This window comes from Cygnus atratus, chromosome Z (assembly GCF_013377495.2).
Source record: "Cygnus atratus isolate AKBS03 ecotype Queensland, Australia chromosome Z, CAtr_DNAZoo_HiC_assembly, whole genome shotgun sequence".
Classification (NCBI taxonomy): domain Eukaryota; kingdom Metazoa; phylum Chordata; class Aves; order Anseriformes; family Anatidae; genus Cygnus; species Cygnus atratus.
In genome coordinates this window covers 63,086,540-63,100,652 of record NC_066396.1, presented here as the reverse complement: position 1 = coordinate 63,100,652, position 14,113 = coordinate 63,086,540, and positions in this window count along the sequence as shown.

Below are 14,113 nucleotides of genomic sequence, written 5' to 3'. Positions count from 1 at the left end.
CACACTATCTATGGATAAATAGATAAGGGTTCCTTCCAAGAAGAAAAGGTAATGAGTAACTCAATTAAAACTTTAGATACTGGACCTGGCATGCAGGGCAAAATGCAGCTCTAAATCTTTCCAGCCCTTTCATCTTGCTAACTTGACAGTATACACATGTGGCCGCCTACTGGAGCAGGAGCACGGTGAGAAAAAAGTCAGCTTGTACTAAGACCTTTTTCCACTACGTATGTAATAAACCATGAACCTTCACTCACAGATGAATCATGTGAGAAATAAGTGCTTTGTGACATTGGTTTATGATGTGAGTGTGAAAATACACCTGTTTATATTTTCCCGTAAACCAGTTCTAAGTGAGGCAAGTAACATGCATGAAAAAAAAAAAAAAAACCAACAACCAAAACAACCACACCTACATTAGTTGATTTGGAAATGCACAGACTTCTAAACACTCTTTCTGGTCAACGGTAATTGCAATTTGGAAGATAGCTGTGGATCTGAAGGATTTTTAAATTCTTGACTGTAGGAACACATCTTCCAGGCTTCTCTACCAAGTCCCCTGACTTTCCAAGTCCCTCTGGTTCTGTAACCAATCCTTGACCATTACAGTGACACCTCCCATGAAAGCAATCTGTAGTTTGTGGTCTAATTGAACTAATGAAAACAAGAGTGTTGGGTTGAGATTAAGATTAAAGACACAAGAATGTTCAGAGCTGGCTATTCAGAAATCACATATTTGGTTATTCCTTCCCTGTGCCTTTTGTCCATTCTCTACCTCTGTTTTCGTTTTTGAGCTGCCTGATGCAACACATACAAAAATAGTTAACTTTCCAACAGATATGTGAAGAGAAAGATCTTCTAAAACAGCACAGTATCAAAGAAATGCCTGTTGAACAATGCTGAAAATAATATTCCAGATTTGCTGCCATTACTTTTTCCTTTTTCCTTCTAGATCTTTCTGTAATTGTACTCCATGCAAAGTGAAAAAAAACATTGGAAACTACAAGAATATTCTGAGGCAGTATCTCTGTCCTACACCGTTTTGCTTCCCCAAGAGCCATTGCCACAGATGGGTGAGATGGGCCAAAAGCATCAGCAGTGATTTCTTAGGCTTCTATGTAAGCTGAGAGTGCTGCTCACCTCAGCTGTAAGCATCAGGGAAAACTCCTCAATGTATGGCAATCAAAGATTATTGAAGCATAATGTATGCGTCCTGTGATGGTTTTTTTTGTTTTGTTTGTGCTCCCTCAGGCAGCAGAGTGACCTGTAACAATGAGTGCTGTATTACTATTTCCAATCTACTGAAATCTGACGCTTTTTAAAAGTTGTGACAGCCCTTAATATTAAAGTTGGAAGCATGTCTGCCATAGCAAACACACTTCAGGAGAAGGTAGACTGTAAGCTAAGTGCAATATTATTTTTTTCTTCTGCAAAAGCAAGATTACATGTTGGCACACTTTATCGTTTTTCCTCCGTGTTTTTAATAGCGAAATTAGTGTCTAGGCACCAACACCAAACAGAAATTCTCTCTTTCATCTTTTACTTTTTGTATTGACCAGTCTTCTTCTTTCATTCACTTGTTTCATGAATTAGCAAACACTATACTGTAAGGAACAGACCTACCAAATCATGGGTCTGTTTGATTGTTTATAATAAGCTCTTTAAGCTAATTTTAGAAATTCCATTTATGCATCTGAATTTGTGAAAAAAATGTCGTTCTTTTTATGTTGGTGTAATGTACAACAACTATACTGTGAACTACCTAGTGTCCTACAGTGTATTTAATTTTCAATACAGCATTGTAGTGTTAACATTTTCATGACTTTAAATAAGATCAATGCAAAATGTTCACAAAAATAACACAAGTAAATATATTTATTTTTTTTAATTTACCTGACTATGGCATTAGATATTGAAGACTGATGTTATTAGCAAAGCCAAAGGTTAGCTCTTGACCATTTTTATATTCTTAAACAGCATAATTCACAACAATTAATTGTTTAATTAACAATCTTTATTACACTGTTTCCTGGTCTTGTTCTCTAGTCCCTTCACCAGCCTCATTGCTCTTCTCTGACTGTGTTCCAGCAACTTAATATCCTTCTTGTAGAGAGGGACCCAAAATATTTCCAACTCCTTGGACTGCTTTCTAATAAAAACTTGTTATGATACACCTCAAGAACTTCAATGGATGAGCAACTCGTGTAACAGCTACGCTGGTCTAGCCACTACATTGCTATTGCATGGTGTCCTGGACCATCCAAAAATGATGCTTGGAAGCCTGAAATTGGAAAGTTATGAGCTGTACAGGACTTTCCATACTGCATAGCCAGCACTTTCCTGGCTCTGCTTGGGGAGACAGCCCCCAGTTTTACTCCCATCGCCCTTAGGCACAGACCTTCCCTTGACTGGGAAAATTTTAAATCTCCAGTAATTTCACCACCTCTGGTAGTTATTTCTCCTCGCGTCACTACCACTGAAAGCTACGTGCCACTGCTGATGGATAAGGGGATGCACTTCCACTGGGTGCCTATCCCACGCTGGTCCAACTGCGGCTGTGGGAGACCTAGAAGAAGAGACCTATTTCTCCTCAGGTTGAACCAGACACAGAAATTTCCTAAGTGAATAAGCTCATGCACTGGATAGCCACCAGAGCCTAATGACAGGAGACTACAGCATTCTTACCAGTAGTATCAGGATTAGAAGTGTACAGTGCTGCAAAAGTTTTGGCATCATTGCAGGGTAATGAGGATGTGCAATCTGACCAAATGAAAGGCAGATCTTTTGTGAGTTGAAGTAAAGTCTTGATGTTTCCTCCAACATATTTGTCCTCTTAACTGTCATCAGTCTAGAAGAAATTTTGGCAGCCTTGCTAAGGAAGTAGCCAGAAAACCTATCACAGTAATAAGTAGATAGCATCAGCCTGGATTATCTAATCTATTTATAATCAAGAAGTGTCCAAAGTACAAAAGTCTCTCTATTGTGAGGGTCTTTGGATTCCCAGGGCACACCCTCTCTGCTTTGCCTTGCATGCAATCATATTAACACATACAATAATGCAATTTAAGCATGATTTGCTGCAGTGGGTGGCCGCGCACTGGCTCAGAAGTCCAAGCAAACTGTGGCTTCTGGCTCAGGGCCTCTTGGCAGCAGCACAAATGACAACACCGGAGAAGAAGCTCAGAAGCTCTGTGCGAGTCGCTGCCAAGCTGCTACTCTCAGTATAAGTTTCTTGATGTAAAAAAAAAAAAAAAAAAAAAAAAGTCACTAATTTTATTACCAAAATCTAATTGGCCTAGTGAGAACACATTTCAAAGGATACAGATGAACGAAACAAAAGAAAATGTCCATTCACACCTCTGCTGCAGAATCAGTAGTTCTTCTTGCTCTCCTCAATCACATGCAACCAACCAATTTCTCTGCTGGGGATAGTTAATGAGAACAGGAAGTTGCTAACCTAGGATTTTATTGGCAATAACATGCATCACACGGTGTGCCACAGGAGTGCTGGGCCTTTTAAATAACCCATACCACTTGTCTTTCCTCCACCTCTCTAGCACTTGCAATGAGCAATCCCTCATAAGACGTTTGTGGCTGGCTGCTTCAGTTATTATTTACTGTACCCCATGCAGGTGTGAGTGGTTCATGTCTTACCTGAGATTAAAAACGAGTATAAAGAAATTATCTTTTCCTGATTGCTATGCGTTTCATCAGACGGTTGCTGCCCAAATCACTCCAGCCATATGCACATTTCCAGCCCACCGCCCTTAAGCCTTTGAATGAGGCAGGCCTTGACAGTGGTCCAACCTTCCAGCTGTTGGACCATTGTCTTCAGCAGGACTGAAGACCATGAGCACTGCCTCCCTGCTGCTACCTCTCTCCCTGGCCACCTGCTCCTGCTTAACATCCCAACCCATATGCCTGTGGTGTGGTTCCCATCCACCTCCTGATTTGCGCAGGGTTATTTTGTGCACAGCTCCCAGAGCACAAATGTCCCAGAGCAAAAAGCACTCTGTTGCCCAGCTGAAAGGGATTAGATCAGCTGGGTAAGCAGTTTGGTAGAGGAAGGAGTGTCAAGGGTAAAAACGCATGTACCTTCCAGGGGTGGAGGTGGAAGATACTGCTTTGGGCATCAAACTTCTTTTTGGCAGCACTTACCTATATTTAGGAGTGAACTTGAATCTGACTATCACACTCACATACACATGCTTGGTCATAAAATACAACAGTGACAACTGGATTTTGTGAGATTCCTCAGCCTGGCTCTGAGGAAACCTACTGAATCAAGCACCAAGAGGCTGCAGGACAGAGGCTGGTTAAAGGCCAGAGGGTCGGGCTGGTTCCAGAGAAAATCACCAGGAAAATTACCAGGACTGGGCAGCAGTCTAACCAAGATTTTGTTCAGACCCAGATTCAACGCACAAGCCTAAACCCTGCTTCATAATGACCTGTCATAAAAGCTGTCTTAATATCAAAACCTCTGTGTTTTCACCTTGTAGTAAAATGCAAAAGGGTAACTGTAGAGAAACAATTTCCCTCTGTCATGGTTTTGGCTGGGGTAATTTCCTTTGTGGAGGCCTTTATGATGCTGTTTTGGATTCAGGAGAAAAATAATGCTGATAACACACGGATGTGTCAGTTGTTGCAGAGCAGTGGTCACGCAGAGCCAAGGACGTTTCAGTTTCTGGTGCTGCCCTGCCAGCAAGGAGGCTGGGTGTGCACAAGGAGCTGGGAGGGGACACAGCCAGGACAGTTGGCAAAGGCTGGCCCAGGCTGGCCAGAGGGATGTCCCGTACCATGCAGTTCCATGGTCAGCAATAAAAGCTGTGGTAAAGCAGGAGGAAGGGGGGCACATTCAGAGCAATGGTGTTTGTCTACTTGAGAAATCGTTCTGCATGCTGAGCCCTGCTTCCCTGGGCGTGGCTGAACACCTGCCTGCCGATGGGAAGCAGCGAATGGATTCCTTGCTTTGCTTCACTTGTGTGCAGCTTTTGCTTTACCCAGTGAGCTGTCTTTGTCCCAACCCATGGGTTCTTGCACTTTTACCTTTCTGATTCTCTCCCCCATCCCACCTGGGGACAGTGAGCGAGCGGCTGGGTGGTGCTGAGCCGCCTGCTGGGGCTGAACCACAACACCCTGGAAGCTTTGTAGAGCAGGGCAGACCTCCCTCAGTCGGTCAGGCCCCACCATGCCACAAACACACGCTGCCGTTCCCCGGAGGACACTGCACCAGGCCGCCACATGCCTGCTTCATCTGGCTCGAGGCCTTCAGCTACCTCTGACCCCTGGCATCTGGCTCTGCAGATGGAAAGTTCAGAGGAAATGGGTGGCGGCCGTGCTTGCATGCTCGCTGGAGGCAAAACAGACACTTTACTCCCTCCACCCACTATGCTGGTTTTCTGAGGCTTGCAACCTCACCTCCCTGCCCCTCCAAGGCCAGCCGAGTATCTCCTTGAGAGGGGCAGCTCTCCGGCAGCTGTGAACCTCAGCTCTGAACTGCGTGCCCACATACCTGCTCTTACCTAAACAAGGAGCAGCCCATGCCCAACCAGTCCCACAGGTGCATCTACACACTTAGGTGAGGCCATATATTACACATGAAATACAGGTTTGATGCGTGGCTGTGCTCACTGTACTGGTCCCATCTCTGTGGGAAGAAAGCAAAGATTAACACCTCCAGTCCTAATTAACAAAACAGCCTGTTAGAGACACACACAGCTCCAGATTCTCCGCTCCCAGCTGGAGTAACTATGCAGAAATGAGACAGAAATGGTGCTAAACCAGTATAATGAGAAGAGAATAATTATTTTCTGCTCTGCTCTGCTGATTTACTGAACCACAAGCAAAGGTCAAATAATCTCACCTCAGCTGGAGAATGAGAAGCTGCAGAATGATGATCAGGTAAATAACTAAAACAAACACAAGGTCATGAAGACGCTACAGAAAATATACTTGAAGGTATTTAGAGGAAAAATAAATTGTTTTAACTTGGGTCATATTCACTGTAATTCTATGTCAGAACTCATTTTGATTTTGCTCTCTTGTAAGAAAAAATGAAAGAGCATGGTTTCCTGGTGTTTTAACCTACATTCCAAAAGGTTTTCTTAGTAGTGTAAATACAGAACTTAAAAAACTTGTTTTCTGGTTAGCTGAGGACCATTGTAAGACAAACAAATCACATAATTTTTGCAAACCCAGCAGACTTTAAAATGCCAATCTTATCCTGGTTTCAAAAACCCACAAAGAAACCAGCTAATACCAAAGAATGACAAACTTCTCACTTACAGTAAGAGGCAAATCTGTGGCTTGAAGAGTTGCGCGAACTATGCTTCATATTTACTATTTCCTGTTGGAACAACGCAACATGGAGTAATAAACCACCAGTAAGGATAGCCTTTTCTTGAACTCTCAGTATTTATTTTTCAGAAATAAGAAGGCAATGAGCAGCCAGAAAAGTAAATGATACAAGCAACATGCAAACTAGAGTACTAAGACAAATACTGTCTAGCATAAAGCTATCGAATATATAGATGTAGCTAGATATGAAATGTATGGATTAAAACAACAGACACAGAGAACAAAGGGATTGGTACAGTTTATTTCAATTTACATAAAATGTTCTGAATGGGATTGGGACCATTTTTATAGTAAAAAAAAATAATTAAAAAACCACAAATATCAAAACAAGAAAGCTTATTCTGTTCTCAGTTCCTTTCCTTTCCTTTGTTGTTGTTTGTTGTTTTTAATCATAATAGGCAGTTTTGACAGCCTGGCCTACTGCCAGATTCACACTCCAACCAATGAATTCTAGCAGATTTGAAGGTTTTAATATTGTTCTGTCGTGAATATGTGTCTGTGCTTTATGTGCCCTAATTACAGTCTTATGTGTTAACTAAAATTCCTTCTGTCTCCTTTCCCTATTCTCCCTACCCAGTAAGTAATTCTCTCATCCTTTTGTTCCTTTATACTGTAAAACCATACCCTTTCAACCTATTCTATTTTGTGCACTCTTCTCCATCTCCCATCTGCAAGTCTGATGTTGTCTTCCTCAGAGCTCCCAATGTAATATCCAGCATCTAAAAGCCTGGTACTGGGTCCTCTTTCTCCTCTTCAATACTGCCTGTGTCTTTCACCATGGCTTTACCAGCTTCTTTGCTGCTGGTTTTGAATTTCTTATTCTCACTTTCAAGGCCTCTCCTTTTTCTGCAGCCAACAGCTGGTTGCTGCCTTCCTAAAGGTTTCCCTGCACATCTCTGGTGCTTGTCAGACTTTGCAGGATGCCACTTCGGCATTAAATTGGCAGGAAAACCAAACCAAACCAAACCAAACAAAAACAAAACAAAACAACAACAAAAAAAAACTCACTAACTTAAAATATCGAAAGGAGTAGGAAATTAGCAGGGTCACAGAAGCAGTATGGTTACAAATGCCACAGAACAGCAATGATTGACTACATTATTGTTATATTTTATATTGTGTGCTCCATCCCTGACTTTTTCCTTATCACCATAAGTCTGTCTCCTTTGCTGTCAGTCCTTGTTACTACATACCTTCAGCTAAGATCCCCACATTTTTTGTTTGTTGTGTTTTTTTCAAGCTACAAATATATAATACCAATAACAAAACCTGGGAGGATAGAGTGACTTGTACTATTTTGAGAAACATCACTTTAACCTTACTCTATTGCTTTTTTCTGCCTTAAACCACTACCATAAATTAGGTGCTGTCATGGTCAAATTGATGTATGTATTTACTCCTTACAGGACAAACAGGAATCCCCTACTTACACTTAACAAGCAGTACCTCAAATCCATAATTGTGAACATGTACAGTCTTAAGTGAATACAGGCATATATGAGGTAGAGAAAGGTTTATACCCTTGAGTTTATACCCTTGAGTTTATGAGTATTCTGCATACTATTGGTGCTAAACAAATGCATTAAAATTAAAAACAAACAAAAAAAAAAAAAAAAAACAGTATTTCATCTGTGGTATATGCATACCTAAGTGTCATTTGTAAACAGGCTCCTTGAATTAGTGTGGACAAATACAATGCAGAGAAGAGTGTGTGCTGCACTTCCTAAAACACTGTTCAAATGCAGCTGCCATACTGGACTGAGGGGTTTCTATCATTGTAGCCCACTGTAAATCATAGGTGAATGAGTGAGTAATCTCTTAAAACCCACATAAGGCAAAAGACCATAACCACTCAGTAATACTTTGGGCATTAAACAAAAGCCTTAGAAGTAAAATAGCTTGCATTTATTCTCTGTTATTGCAATTACTACTGAATTACTATCAGTTTTCCAGACTTAATACAATAAAAGGATGTGTCTTCCTCTAAAGTTCAGAAATCCAGCTTGCATTGTGTTTTCCCTTGAACCCAACTTTGGAATCAGGTTGCAGGAAAACAGAGCCATAATGCCAGAGAACATACTGGGCAAAGTGTGTATTAAACAATTTGTTTGTAGTTTCCCAGCAATGAGTACCTGGTTGAAATAGAATTTCTTTATCTTTTGGATTTTGGAGTTAATATTTTATATAAGAATTGCATTAACCAGCTGAGGCTTTTGCAGAATAAAGTGGGTTTAATTACCAGAAAAGAAGTAACGTTCCCAGCTGTGCTGGAATAGAAGAGGCATTCAGAAGAATAGGCTGGTGTTTTACACATCTGCGTAATGAATGGAAAGACTGTTCTGCGGCGACCTCAGGCACGAGAGGGAGAACTGAAGAGCAAACGCCCTCGGCTGCACACCAGCAGGCCAACAGCGACACCAAGAGGAACACGACGGATGGCAAAGTCCCTACTCCGAAATACTAAAGTGTGTCCCTGTTACCTGGCAGAAAGCAACAAGCCATATGAGATATCGATGCTGATAATTTCAGCAGAAGGAATAGAGACTGCAAACAAGTGTAACACGTACCTGCAGGCAACCCTGTTCAAAATGCAAGGTTAGACTTAATGATCCACACTGTAAAAAACACTTCATTGGCAACAAAAGTTTGCAAACAAACAAATGCAATTAATCCAGCAGTTTACAAACACTAGGTATATAGCATGACTGCACGTTTTGCTCATCCAGGGATATCTATTTCATAACACTGAAATAATGCACTGCAGAAGTCCCTGCCACGCCATTTTGTTAAATCAAGAATTTTATTCCATATGATAAGTCCCATATACAAGTCTTAAAAAATTGCATCCTCTTCCACATAGAGAAATAAGAATATACACATGTGCAACATGTGCACATCACATTGGTGCAGATAACATATTCAGAAGACAATCCAGGCAAAAAGCTCTCCTGTAATTTACACACCTTTACATAGCTAAGATTAATATAGAGACCTGAATGGATTAGTTACAGGGTAACTGTTTGAGAACCACCCCTATAATGTTTAATATCTCATACAATAACATCGGCAGCAGCTACAAATTAAGAGTTCTGGTAACCATGTGGCTTTGAACACCTCTGTAACAACACAGACTTGAATGATGGAAGTACCATGAGAAAACAGTATGACATAATATAAATACGTTGTTCTGTTAAAATTATACCATCGCAGAATCCTCTAGGTTGGAAAAGACCTTCAAGGTCATTAAGTCCAACCATCAACCTGACCTATGGAGTCCCATCACTAAATAATGTCCCTTAGTGTTTCATTCACACACGTCTTAAATACCTCCAGGGATGAGGACTCCACCACTTTCCCGGGCAGCCCCTTCCAATGCTTAACCACACTCTCCATGAAGAAATTCTTCCTGATATCCAATATAAACTTCCCCTGGCACAGCTACAGGACATTGTCTCACATCCTATCACTTGTCACCTGAGAAAAGAGAACACCCTCCTCACTACAACTTCCTTTTCTTGTATTTGAGGTCTCACCAGGACTGCATAGAAGGGGACAGTTACCTCCCTGGTCCTGCTGGCCACACTATTTCTGATGCAGGCCAGGATGCCCTAGGCCTTCTTGGCCACCTGGGCTTACTGTTCAGCCAGCTGTCAACCAGCACCCCCAGGTCCTTTCCTGCTGGGCAGCTCTCCAGCCACTCTTCCCCAGGCGTATACAGCTGCATGGGGTTGTTATGACCCAGGTCCAGGACCTGGCACTTACCCTTGTTGAATGCCATGTGATTGGACTCGGCTCATTGATCTAGCCCACCCGGGTACCTCTGCAAAGCCCTCCTATCCTCAAGCAGATTGACATTGCTGCCTCATTTGATATCATCTGCAAACTCATAGAGGGTGCATCCCCTTATTCAGATCATTGACAAAAACTTTAAAAGAAACTGGACCCAAGACTGAGCTTTGGGGAACACCAGTGATGACTGGCTGCCAACTGGATTGAATAGAACACATTAAGAGTCTCTTCCTAACTTCTGAGATCAGGGTAAATCTGTGGAGCCTAGTTTTACGATGAATGACTAACAGACATATCTTTGGTAGACCTGAGACCAGGGTGATTGTCATCAATGCTACAGCTTCAGTGAGAAGCAGTCTTGCAACAAATAATCTTCTCTTGCCCGTATCTCTCCTCCAAGGTGAGGACCCCCGGGGGGGGTCTCTCTTCCTAGGCTACGTATTCTCCTCGGAAAGAACTTTGAACTTTAGACTTCTTTGATCTCTAGTGCCTTTGGTGCTGTTCCTGTGTACCTCCGAAGAGCCTGGATCCATCCTTTCTGTTCCCCCACCCCAAAGGAGCTGAGGACATCCACAAGAGCTCCCCTTTCCCTTCTAGTCTTCAGGGTGAACAAGAGCCTTTCTCTCCATTTCAGATGTGCTGTATTACAGTAGATTGTCCATCTCTGTTGCATCCTGTTCCATGGAGTCAATGGCTGTCCTGGTCTGGGGAGACCAAAGTGGACACAGGACCCCAGATGCAATTAGGCTTCGTGGTGCTAACGCAAGAGTAAAGATCCGTAGCACAGAGAAGAGGTGGCATAGAAACCAATTTAGGCAACTGGGGCTATTAGGGCTATCCAAAACAGTGGCCTCGGTTCTTCTCTGGATTTAGCAGGGGAATTCTTGGGTCAGATATTTGGTGCACATGATATAGATGTTGCCATAAAGAGACAGCAAAGTGTGAGTTACACGGAATAAGGTTTGGAGAATAGTTCTGCAATGCTGCACTAGCCCTGCGGGGGAAGTTTGTTTATAACCATCCTCACAGGATGCTGGAGTAATGTGTTTCTTTCTGCTGCCTCATACCTGAAGTTCAGTTTGATTTTCCTTGGCCCTGCAAGAGGAATAAAAGTGACCACTGAGAATATGAGTAATGCAATTCTGTTGTTAGGGTTTCTGCAGGTTTAAGCTTGTGTCATCCATTTTGCGCCAAGAGACCCCTGAAATAATTGCACTAACTCATTTTGTTTTTCATTACTAGCAGATGTTGCTGAGTGAAACAAGGATCCAGAGTCTTGCATAATAAAACAAATGCTGCTCCACTGCCTGTCTGCCCTGGATGGAAGATTTCCTTGTCTAGCAGAAAACTGAAAATACTGAAAGACAACAATGAGCACCTTCCCATTTGTTTTAAATATAGCACTGCAGGGCTGCTATTTGCAAAAATCCAAGTTGAATCCTGCTATTGACAAGTAGTATTACCTAGCTCCTGAAAACAGCTCCAGTACCAACAGCCTGCTATTTTCTGTGCTATTAGAAACTGTGATAGGATGCAGTAAAATGGAAGAGTAGCAGCAGTTCACAGCCTGCAGTTTTGATTTTTCATCATTCATTAAAAAATTAACTGCTGTGTTTGTTTATAAGTAAAAATGAAAATAGCAGAATTAGCATTTTACTTTGGTTAAAATTAACATGGCCAAAAGAAAGTAAGTTACTTGCAAGACTGTTCCCATCAAGGTCATTTCACAGTAAGCAATACTGTGCTAATAAATGAATTATTGATCATGTGTCATTTAACACTTGTTATTCACTGGTGTTACACAGTCAGGGGTAATTAAGTTTATGCAACAGTGGAAGCTGCTGATAGAATTTGTATTGTAACTGCAAGTTCCACTAAGCTGCACATACCAGAAGCTCCAAAATGTATTCATGAACACTCAAAATGTTTTTCTTCAGTGAGATAAGCCAATGACAGATAATGCAGCTTACAATCTCCTGAATGGACTTTCCTAACTAAAGCAAAAATTCAGAAACAGGGTGTTTACATTATCTGTAAGCTTACTTGACTTTATTACTTCGTCATAATCATGACAGTTCATAAGCATCTAAATCCCTTCCCAAACCTATTACTCTCTGCAACTGGAGCCTGTCTTTAAGGCAGTTTCCCTAGACCTCCTTCACTGGAAGACAGCTAGTCAATTCAGGTAACATTCTTCAAGAACAGGTGACTAAATAAAGGGGTGGAGAGAAGCAAGATTGGAAATATCATTTAAGGAATCCAGAGTTGTCTGGAAAACAGATGAAATGTGATGATTATCGGTTGCAATGCCGTACTAGAAATCAAATGACAATGCAGGTAACATTGCCTTTGCAATAGTATCTTATACACTCAGCAAAAGTCAGGATCAAATTGTAATCAAAGTGCATCTGATATGCCTATTCACAGAGGTAGTTACAAAAGTATTTGAAGCTGAGAGTCCTCTGCAAGACTACTCAAGTTTGTGTTGAAGAAGGGATTGTTATATATCAACATTTCAAATTAAACTTCAAAAATAACTTAGCAGATTTGCTGTAAAGCTCAGTCACCCTCATAACAACATTCCTGTATGTTTTTTCCATTCATATTTGTCATCATCCGTTTTTGTTCTATTCCACCATGGCCTGAGTTCATGTATTTAAAGCCAGATTGCAGAGCTAACTTTATTCCTGCACACAGAAACCACTGGATTTGTGAAATCATTTTATCCAAAAAAGTAAAGATGCCTTTTATGTTCTAGAAAAACAGATGTGACATAATGAGGTTACCCAAAAACTATTAATAAGCAGTAAAAATGGGAAAAAGAAAAGTTTTGCTTATTTTTCATTGTTAAGACCGTTTCACAAAGACACTCCATGACACACAATGGTGTTAAAGAACAGAACTTCTATAACTGGTGCTATTTTCAGAAAAGAAAAAAAAATGGAAATTAGATTGTTTCTTTGTGGTCTATCTGCTAATGATTTATTTGTCTGCTTCAGGAATTTCAGTTCTTCCTATGTGCAAATATCTTTCTATGTGCAAATTTCTTTCAAGAAATCTGTTTCCTAGTTAAATGGCCAAGCACAAAGAACTTCAGGAGAGTTCATCTGAATGTAAGACTCATGATCTCCAGTACAAAAAAACTTAACTGCCTACTGTTTGCTCTTTAGGAAGTGCCACTCAAAATACTTTCTATAATACAGATGCAAATTTGAAACACTGTTTTAAAACTAGAATTTATGATGAAAGACCAGCTAGTGTTGCAGTATGCTGGACCTCTAACAGAGTTTGGACAACATAGCTGTATGTCAAATCTTAGAATCAAGATAAAGCTAGATCTGAGTCCTATAATCTGAGCTCAAAATGAATGGTTCTGCCATGTTCAGAGACTGTGGAAACATGGTATGTATGCAAGACCTAGTGGAAAGAAATTTTTACCAAAAGTAATGCATAAAAAAAAAATCTCTGAAGTTACTCAGTGAAAAGAATCAGCATAAGAGCACTGTGCCTTTTCTTGTCTTGCATTCTAGGCAAGACTCCCAAATGACCTCGCAGTGTCTGTAGTCTTCAGTCTCCATGAGAAAATGCCACCTAATTTGAAACTGCACATAAACAACTTGCCTTTCCACAGCAAATCCCTGCTAGAAAAGTATTCCCTCCTGGCTGTGCATCTGGTTCTTCAGCTCATTTGGTTGAAGGATGTCAAAAGGACCATGGTAACCTCAATCAGCTCTCGATCCTTCTAGCCTAAGAGATTGTTATGCAAGCCTACACTATCCCTTGATCTTTCCCATAATCTCCCAACACATGGAGCAAAAGTCTCCTTTCCGAAGAAGATGTGGAAAACTAAAGTGGTTCATTTAGACGAATGACATCCCTCCCAGCTGTCAGCCCAGCGAGAGGAAATGGACAGACTGCTCATCCTGCTCCAGAACAGTGAGGAAAAAAAGCCTACAAGCCCAAGGAA